The 8,765-nt window shown below is 41.3% G+C and overlaps 1 protein-coding gene across 1 annotated transcript in view; it reads left to right on the plus strand.

Annotated features, from left to right (window-relative positions):
* Positions 1-8,765, plus strand: part of ZNF621 (zinc finger protein 621) — a 23,803-nt gene that overhangs the window by 9,673 nt on the left and 5,365 nt on the right. The window lies entirely within an intron of this gene.

Genomic DNA, 8,765 nt, shown 5'->3' on the forward strand with positions numbered 1-8,765 from the left:
TCCTGTGGAGATATAAACAATACCCTCCCCTTGGGTGGGTTAGCGCCCTGAGCCCCCCGTTACCCATTTCCTCCTTATTTTCATCATTTTTTTTTGTTTCCTTTCCCCACCTCCTCCCCTGTTGTCTACCATGTGCATCCCTGCATTTGATCTGGTCTACAGGTAGTTTTGAGGTAGGGCTTCATTCAGTTGGCCTTCTGGTGTGGCCCTTAGGGGATGCCATGTTCCCTGTAAGGCCAGCGTCTGAGGCCCTCATAGTGTTTCATCCATGGCATGGTTCACCAAGGGTTGGGTAGAAACCATTCCAAGTGTCTGCCTAGGAGCACAGAACTGGTTCTCCCCGTAGGCTCCCTACAATTATTCTTTAGCATCCCCCCCATATCTGCCAAGAGAAATACAGTACCTCTTCTGAACTGTAGATGCTCTCCTTCCTGGTCTTAACTTGATTTTCCAGCGAGGTCCTCTCATCCCTGTGCAGATCCTGTTGGCTTGTCGTCACAGCCCTGTCTCAGTGCTGCATGGCACCAAGTGGGGGGACTTCTCCCTTTGCCCCCTTCTTGAAGGAGTGACCCGGGCAGTCTGAGGTTTCCCTTGCCAGGTAGTTCTTATGAAGTGCATATAAGCGGGGTGGTGTGTGGTTCATGACTGGTACGCAGACTTTTTACTGCTTTGTTTGGGAATTGATCTTTAAGATTCGTTTAATTGGTGCTTCTTATGGTAGTGGACTCATTCAATATTCCTCCTCTTGTGGCTGATTAGCTTCACACAGTATAATGGCTCCCAGGTCCTTCCATGTCATATGGTGTTTGCTGTCATCACTGTTTTTAAGGATGCATGGTATTCCATGTGCCATAGTTTCTTTTTCCATTTTCCATTGGTGGGCATTTGGGCTGCTTCCAGTTTCTTGCTATTGTGAACTGGGCTGCTATAAACAGCATACATCCACTCATGTGCCTCTCATTTCTTTGGGCTATATGTCTAAGAGTGGTATTTCTGGATCGTATATGGGATTTCAACTCCCAGTTACTTCAAGTATTGCCATATTGTTTTCCATAGTGGTTGTTTGTATTGACAAGTCCACCAAAGATATATATGAGTTCCATTCTCTCCACAACCTCTCTGGTATTTGTTGTTTTCCTGTTTTATTGAATTGTGTTAGCATTGTGGGTGTAAGGTGGTATCTCAGTGTGGTATTAATTTGCATCTCCTGTCTGACTGGTGATTGTGAGTGTAGTGTTCACGTGTTTGCTAGCCTCAGATGCTTTGTTTTTGGTGAACTGTCCATGTTTTTTTCCACTAATTAATTGGGTTATTTGTTATTTTCTTACTGAGTTCCATAGATTTTGATAATATAGACCTTTCTCTCATGTGTCACTGGTAAAACATTTTTCCTTAACTGTGAGCTCTCGTTTTACTTTTTTGATGAAGTGCTTAAGTGATTTAATTCCAGCATGTCCCAGTCATCTATTTTATCTTCCACGATATGCGATGTCCTTATTATACTTGGTAGTCTATGTATGACTTTCAACGGGGCCCTTAAGTTTGTTCCAGTGTTCTCATTGATGATCCTGACAGTGCTGGGGTTTACATTTAGATATTTGATCCATCTTGAGTTTGTTTTTGTGCCTGGGGAGAGGTATGGGACTTGTTTTATTCTTCTGCAGATGGAAACCCAGTTTGTCCAACACCATTGGTTGAAGAGGCTGTCTTTGCCCCATTGGATATTTCTAGGTCCTTTGTCAAAGATTCATTGCCTATAGGCTGGTGCATTTATGTCTGAGTTTTCTGTTCTGATCCATTGGTCTATGTATCTCTCTGTGTTTGACAGGATTCTCTAGAGCAGTGGTTCTCAACCCTCCTAATGCCACAACCCTTCAATACAGTCCCTCATGTTGTGACCCCTCAACCATAAAATTATTTTCGTTACTACTTCATAACTAATTTTGCTACTGTTATTAATTGGGTGACCCCTGTGAAAGGGTCTTTCAACCCCCAAAGGGGTTGGGACCCACAGGTTGAGAACTGCTGCTCTAGAGAAACAAAACCAGGACACTTATGATTTTAGATAGATAGATAAATAGATAGATACAACATAAGAAATAAACACCTAATTAGTCCATAAAGCAGTACAAATGGCTCAGTTCAACTAATTTCCGTGAGACAGTTAATACACTGGCAGTCCTTCAACTCAGGAGGGCTGCTGGGTGCAAGTCAAGGAAGCAGACAACTGAGTCTTCTATAGGACAATACAGGCAATCCTGCCACAGGCAGCAAACAGCAGGGCAGGTCACCAACAGTCAGCCATCTAGATGACAGGGTCAGACAGTCTCCAGGTCAAGTGATATGTACACCAGCAGTGTGGCAAAGCAGGTCTTGAAGGAACCTCAAACTGTAGCGACACAGTCCACGGGTTGGGTGTTCCACAGGTAGTGTAGGTTGCAAGCTGAGGCAGAGAACCAGCCAAGGCAGCTGCACACTGGTCCGATTATCAAAGAGCAAGAGACAAGAAAGGCTAAGCTCACTGAGCCATTTATCTCGTTGCCCTTCAATTAAGCCGTGACCTTATGAATCCCACATGTGTTTATTGGCCAGGTTGGTACAATAAACCTACCTATCACACTATCATACCAGTACCAGGCTGTGATGACTAGTGTGGCTGTGTAGTAGGTTTTTAGGTCAGGCAGTGCAAGGCCTCCTACTTGGTTCTTCTTTTGAAGAAGGTCTTTGCTTATCCTAGGCCTTTTTTCTACCCAATGAAACTGGTAATTAATTTTTCTGGTTTTTTTAAAGAATGTATTTGGGATTTGGCTTAGGATCTCGTATCTGTAGATTGTTTTAGACTGTATTGACATTTTCACAATATTAAGTCTGCCTATCCATGAGCATGATCCCACGAGTCTTTCATCTATGTAGGTCTTTTGTTTTTTTGTAGTAATGTTCCATAGTTTTTTCTTTTGTTTCTTTAGTTACATTTATTTTGAAGTATTTAATCATTTATGTGGTTATGTAAATGCAATTTTTTTTTAATGTTTTTTTTCGTAGCTGTCTTTGTTGGTATACAGCAGTGGTTCTCACCCTTCCTAATGCCGCGACTCTTTAACACAGTTCCTCATGTTGTGGTGACCCCCCCAACCATAAAATTATTTTTGTTGCTACTTCATAACTGTAATTTTGCTGTTATGAACCAGGTGACCCCTGTGAAAGGGTCGTTCGACCCCCAAAGGGGTCGCGACTCACAGGTTGAGAACCGCTGGTCTATGCTACCTTGTTGAACTTCTCAATTGTTTCCAGTAGGCTTTTTGGGAGACTTTTGGGTTTTCTATATACAGGATCACATTATCTTCAAATAGTGAGTTTCATTTCTTACTTTGCCTGTTTATATTCTCTTGATTTCTTTATATTATCTGACTTCCAGCATGGTGTTGGATGAGTGGTGATAGAGCACATCCTTGTCTGGTCTGTGTTTTTAGTGGAAATGTTTCTAGCTTTTCCCCATTAAGCGTGATGCTGACTGTTGGTTTTCTTATATGACTTCTATTATGTTGAGGAATTTCCCTTATATTCCTTTGTGTGTTGAGTTTTTTGATAAAAAATGGGTGTTGTTATTATGTGGTTTTTATTCTTTGCCTTGTTTATGTAGTGGATTACATTGATTGTTTTTCGAATATTGAACCATCCCTACATCCCTGGAATGAATCACACTTAGTTGTGGTAAATTTTTTTGTTGTTGCTTATTTTGTTGAGAATTTTAGCATCTATGTTCTTAAGGGATATTGGTCTATAACTTTCTACCTTTGTAGGGTCTTTACCTGGTTTTTGTATCAGTGTTAAGTGCTGGTTTCATAGAATAAGTTTGGGAGTTTGTTGTCATTTGCTACGTTCTGGGACAGCTTGTGTGTATTGGTGTGAGATCTTCTCTTAATACTTGGTAGAATTCCCCTGTGAAATCATCTGGTTCGGGCCTTTTCTTGGTTGATAGTTTTTTACTGACCTGCTCTATTTCTTCTTTTGTTTTGGGTCTGTTGACTTTTTCAATATCTGTATGAATTAATTTGAGTGTGTATTGTCGAATTTTTAAAATTCTTTTTAATTTATTTGGATCTGTTATAATGTCACCCTTTTCATCTCCTATTTGGGATATTTGTATCTTTTCTTTTTTTGTTAAGTTTGCCAGTGGCCCATTTTGTTAAGCCTGTCTTGTTGAGTTTTTCCATTTCCCCCATATCTTTTCTTATGAATTCTTCCTTTCTTTGGTGGGTTACGTTGTTCTTGTACCAGTAAATGAAGGTGTTGTGTTAGGCTGTTGCTTTTGGATCTCTCCTCATGTTTCTTTCTTTCTTTTTGTTTTTTAGCACGGGGTGAAGTAAGGATCCTATTTCACTCTTCTGCAAATGGATATCCAGTGTTTACTGCACCATCTTTCCTCGTTTCTTTTGTGTGTGTTGATTATTATAAATTGGCCTTTGATTACTGCTTTTGCTGTGTCCCAAAGGTTTTAATATTTTGTGTTATTATTCTCATTTGTCTCAAGGAATTTTTAAATTTTTCCCTTATTTGCTTTATTACCCAATCATTTTTGAGTATTATGTTGTTCAGTCCCCATATGTTTGTGTTTCTGTTTCTGTTTGTTTTATTGTTGATTTCTTATTTTATAGCATTGTGGTCTGAGAAGATAGGTTAAAATTTTTGAATTTGTGGAGGTGTGATTTTGGCCTAGTATGTGTGGTCTATTCTTGAAAATGTTCCACATGTGTTGGAGAAGAACCTATGCTGTGGTTTTGTTGGATGGAGTGTTCTGTATGTCTATGAGGTTGATTTTGTTGTTGAGATTTTTTTTAATTGGTCTGTCTTTTCTTGAGCATGGTGTATTGAAGTTTCCTGTTATTGTAGCAATATATATATATATTTCACTTCTAGGATTTGAATGATATATTTCTTTTTTTTTTTCTTGTGCTAAATCATATATATATTTTTAGTCATTTTATTAGGAGTTCATACAACTCTTATCACAATCCATACATACATCAATTGTGTAAATTGCATTTGTATATTCATTGCCCTCAATGAATGATATATTTCAAGGGTCTCATTTCAGTGCATATATGTTTGTTCTAATTATGTCTTCTTGGGCTATTGTTCTGTTGGTCATTATGTCATGTCCGGTCTTGTATCTTATTACATTGTTTGCCTTGAGATTAATATTGCGACCCCTACTTTGTTTTGGTAGCTTTTTGCTTTGTATGCTTTTGACCAGCCTCTGATTTTCAGTCTGTTCATGTCTGTGTTTCTTGTAGACAGCATATTGATGGATTTTGTTTTCTTAGCCATTCTACTACTACCCTCCCCTGTCTCTTTACTGGTGTATTTAGTCCATTAGCAGTTAGTGAGATTATGTATGTATATTTTTTCTGTCCTTATATATACACCGACAAATGTGGACGTCCTGATTAAGGGTGAATTTTAAGACTAGGATGGATTTTAAAGACGGGGAAGATAGAGCAATGATAGAACACAGCAATACCAACAAGAGAAGAGCTGGGTCTAGACTTGTTTGGGGGAAAGGGCCATGTGGAGCCGAGGTCTTGGAGTAGTTGGAGACAGTGTCTGGACGCGTGCTGTTATGCTGTCTTGTGGCATTTCAAGGTGTTAGGGTGGAGGGAATGATTTTGGTGTTTGGTATGGCTGAGAGTCTTGTATTCTTATGATTTAGGTTAATCATCTTAAAGGAATAGACCTTTGGTGCATCAGTTTGGAGGGGATGGGGTTGGTTTTTTGGATGATGGAGTTGACCAAGTAGGGGTGGGGGAGTAGGGTCTATAATTGCCATGGGTCCAGGAAATAGGAACGAAGCACCAGCCGACTCAGAGGGCAGGTTGCTTATCTGAGCAGCTTGGGGTGCTGAGCAGTGGCTGGTGTCCTGGGACAGCTGGTGTATTGCTAGGCCTAACCAGTGGGACAGATGGAGAAGCTTCTGGGCCCTGAGGCTTTTAGTCTTTGTTTCATGCCTGTGCTTTGTTAAAACAGCTGTTGAAGAGTCCAGCTACTTGTATTGTTATGCTAATATCCTGCTAACCAGCCAGGTGTGTGTTGTCTGCCAACAACAGTAGCTAAAAGGAAAACAAAAAAAGCTTCAAAGGGTCATGCTTTTGGGGTACTTTAAGACAGGGGCATGCAGAGCTGTTCCTCAGAACAGGGGATTGGTTTTGCCAAGTGGGACTGGAGTTCCCCCGGTGTGTGTAGGGAATTAGTTTCTACACTATTGATGCCCACTCCAGGCTGCCCTTGTGAATTATCCCCACTTTGGCTATCCCTGCTATTGGGGAGGGAGGGCTTCGAGGGTATCAGAGCAGAGCTCCCTTGACTTGGACTGAGAGCCAGACCTATTTGTGCTTGTATCCACCACAGGCTGGTCACACAGAGCGCTGTGTACTTGCCACCCAGTCAGTCAGCCACCTTAGCCAGCCTTGGGACCTGGAACATTCAGTTGGGAGAGTTTGGAAGCTGCTCTGTGCTGGCTTGTGCCAAATGTTGATGACAAAGGGAAGTCTATCAATAGGTGTTGCTGCCCTTTGATTTTAATTTGTGTCCATTTATCTTTATGCTGAGAATCTCGTGATCTGAAAGCGTAGGGTATCTCTGTGGCCCCTCTGAGCTGGTCCCTGATGAGTCCCTCCCATAGGTGCTACTTGGTCATCATTTTGCTCCTACTCTTAGTTTTCTTTATATTGAGTTGTAATCCATACTGAAGGGTACACATCTTGATATTCATCAGCAAGTGCTTCTATTCCTCTTTCAGGAAGCAAAGTTCTGTCATCTGCATATTGTTAATAAGCCTTCCTCCAATCTCGATGACACGGTCTTCATATAACTCAATTTACTCTCATTATTTGCTCAGCATATAGATGCAGCAAGCATGGTGAGAGTATACAACCGCAATGAACACCTTTCTTGATTTTAAACCATGCAGTATTATTTTATCGCTTTGTTCGCGCAATGTTGATCCATGTACAGGTTCCGCATGAGCACACTGAAAGGTCCTGGAATTCCCCTTGTTCTGATTATGGTCCATGGTTTTTTATGGTCTACATGGTTGCATGCCTTTGCATAGTCAATAGAACACAAGTAAATATCTTTCTGGTGTTACCTGCTCTTAAAATTTAACCAGGATCCATCTGATGTTAACCATAATGTCCCCAGTGCCACGTCCTCTTCTGAATCCAGCCTGAATTTGTGGTGCTCCTTGTGGATGTACTGCTGCCACTGTTGTTGGGCGATCTTCAGTTCTTAATGACACGGTTTCATAATTTACTCATTCTGGTGGGTCATAAAGTGAGTATAAATACGGATCTCATCCTTTTGGTTGGCCAAGTACCTCTCTTCCAAATTTCATGGAATGGACACAAGCGTGCTTACGGTGCTTCATCTGCTTGTTGGAACATTTCAGTTGGCATTCTGTCAATTCATGGAGCCTTGTTTTTGGCTAATGGTTTCAGAGCAGCTTGGATTTCTTCCTTCAGTAACCTCAGTTCTTGCTACCTCGTGAAATAGATGAATGTCAACAAGTTGTTTTTAGAATAGTGACTCTGTGCATTTCTTCCATCTTCTTTTGATTCTTCCTGAATCATTCAGTGTTGCCCATAGAATCATTCAGTATTGCAACTCAAGGCTTGATTTTTTTTTCCCCATTTCAATTAGCTTGATATATGCTGAGTGTGTACTTTCACTGGTTTTATAGCTCTAGGTCCTTGCACATTTCATTTTAATATTTGACTTCGTCTTCTCAAGCTGCCCTTTGAAAATTTCTATTAAGTTCTTTGACTTCATCCTTTCTTGCATTTGCTTTAGCGACTCTAAGATTCTATCCCTGGTCTGTCAGCTTGTCCTATGATCAAGAACACGTGTCAGAGTCTCTTCTGACATCCAATTTCATATCTTCTTTCTTTCCTGTCTTTTTAATGACCTTCTGCTTTCTTGTATGATGCTCTTGATGTCATCCCATAGATCATCAGGTCTTTTGTTATTATGTGTCATGTGTTAAATCTGTTCCTGAAATGTTTTCAAAGTACAGGTAGCATGTACTCAGGCATTTTGGAGCTCGTGGATATGTTTGCATTTTCTTCAACTGAACCTACATATGAGCAATTGATGGTCTGTGCCAGTCAGCCCCTGGCCCTGTTTTGGCTGCTGTTATTGAGACTGTGCATCATCTTAGGGACTCGTCAACATTTATGAGTTCCTGTTACTCATGGAAAGGTGGAGCTGGCCCCAGAGCCTGGTGGGCATGGGGGGGTGCACTCTGGAAGAGGGCAGCCTTGGCAGGTGGCCTTGAGCTCAGAAGATTAGGGATGGATCTGTGCACAGGGGCAGGGTCCTGGCAGCCATACCTGCAAATAGATTGTGTGGAGAAGAGTCCAGAACAGAGAAATGTACTTGGGTTAGTGGAGACTCGGTGAGTGACACCTGTTGTCAGTGGTTGGTTTATAGAAACAAGGTGACTGAATCTGTGGAGGACACCCCTGAGCAGGAAGACCTCGAGAGACAGATTGTGGAGCCAGGAAAATGGTCATTGACACTGTTACCTGGCTGAGAGCATCAGGTTCCGGATGTGTGCATGGGTTGAGAGTATTGTGGAGATTATTGTGTGGAAATGAGAGTATTGTGAGGATGAGGGTATTGTGGGGATGACAGTATTGTGGGGGATGAGAGTATTGTGGTGATGACAGTATTGTAGGGATGAGAGTACCGTAGGGATGACAGTATTGTGG

Source organism: Echinops telfairi, unplaced genomic scaffold (assembly GCF_000313985.2).
Source record: "Echinops telfairi isolate 266 unplaced genomic scaffold, ASM31398v2 ScPeMD7_4225;HRSCAF=4972, whole genome shotgun sequence".
NCBI classification, from domain to species: domain Eukaryota; kingdom Metazoa; phylum Chordata; class Mammalia; order Afrosoricida; family Tenrecidae; genus Echinops; species Echinops telfairi.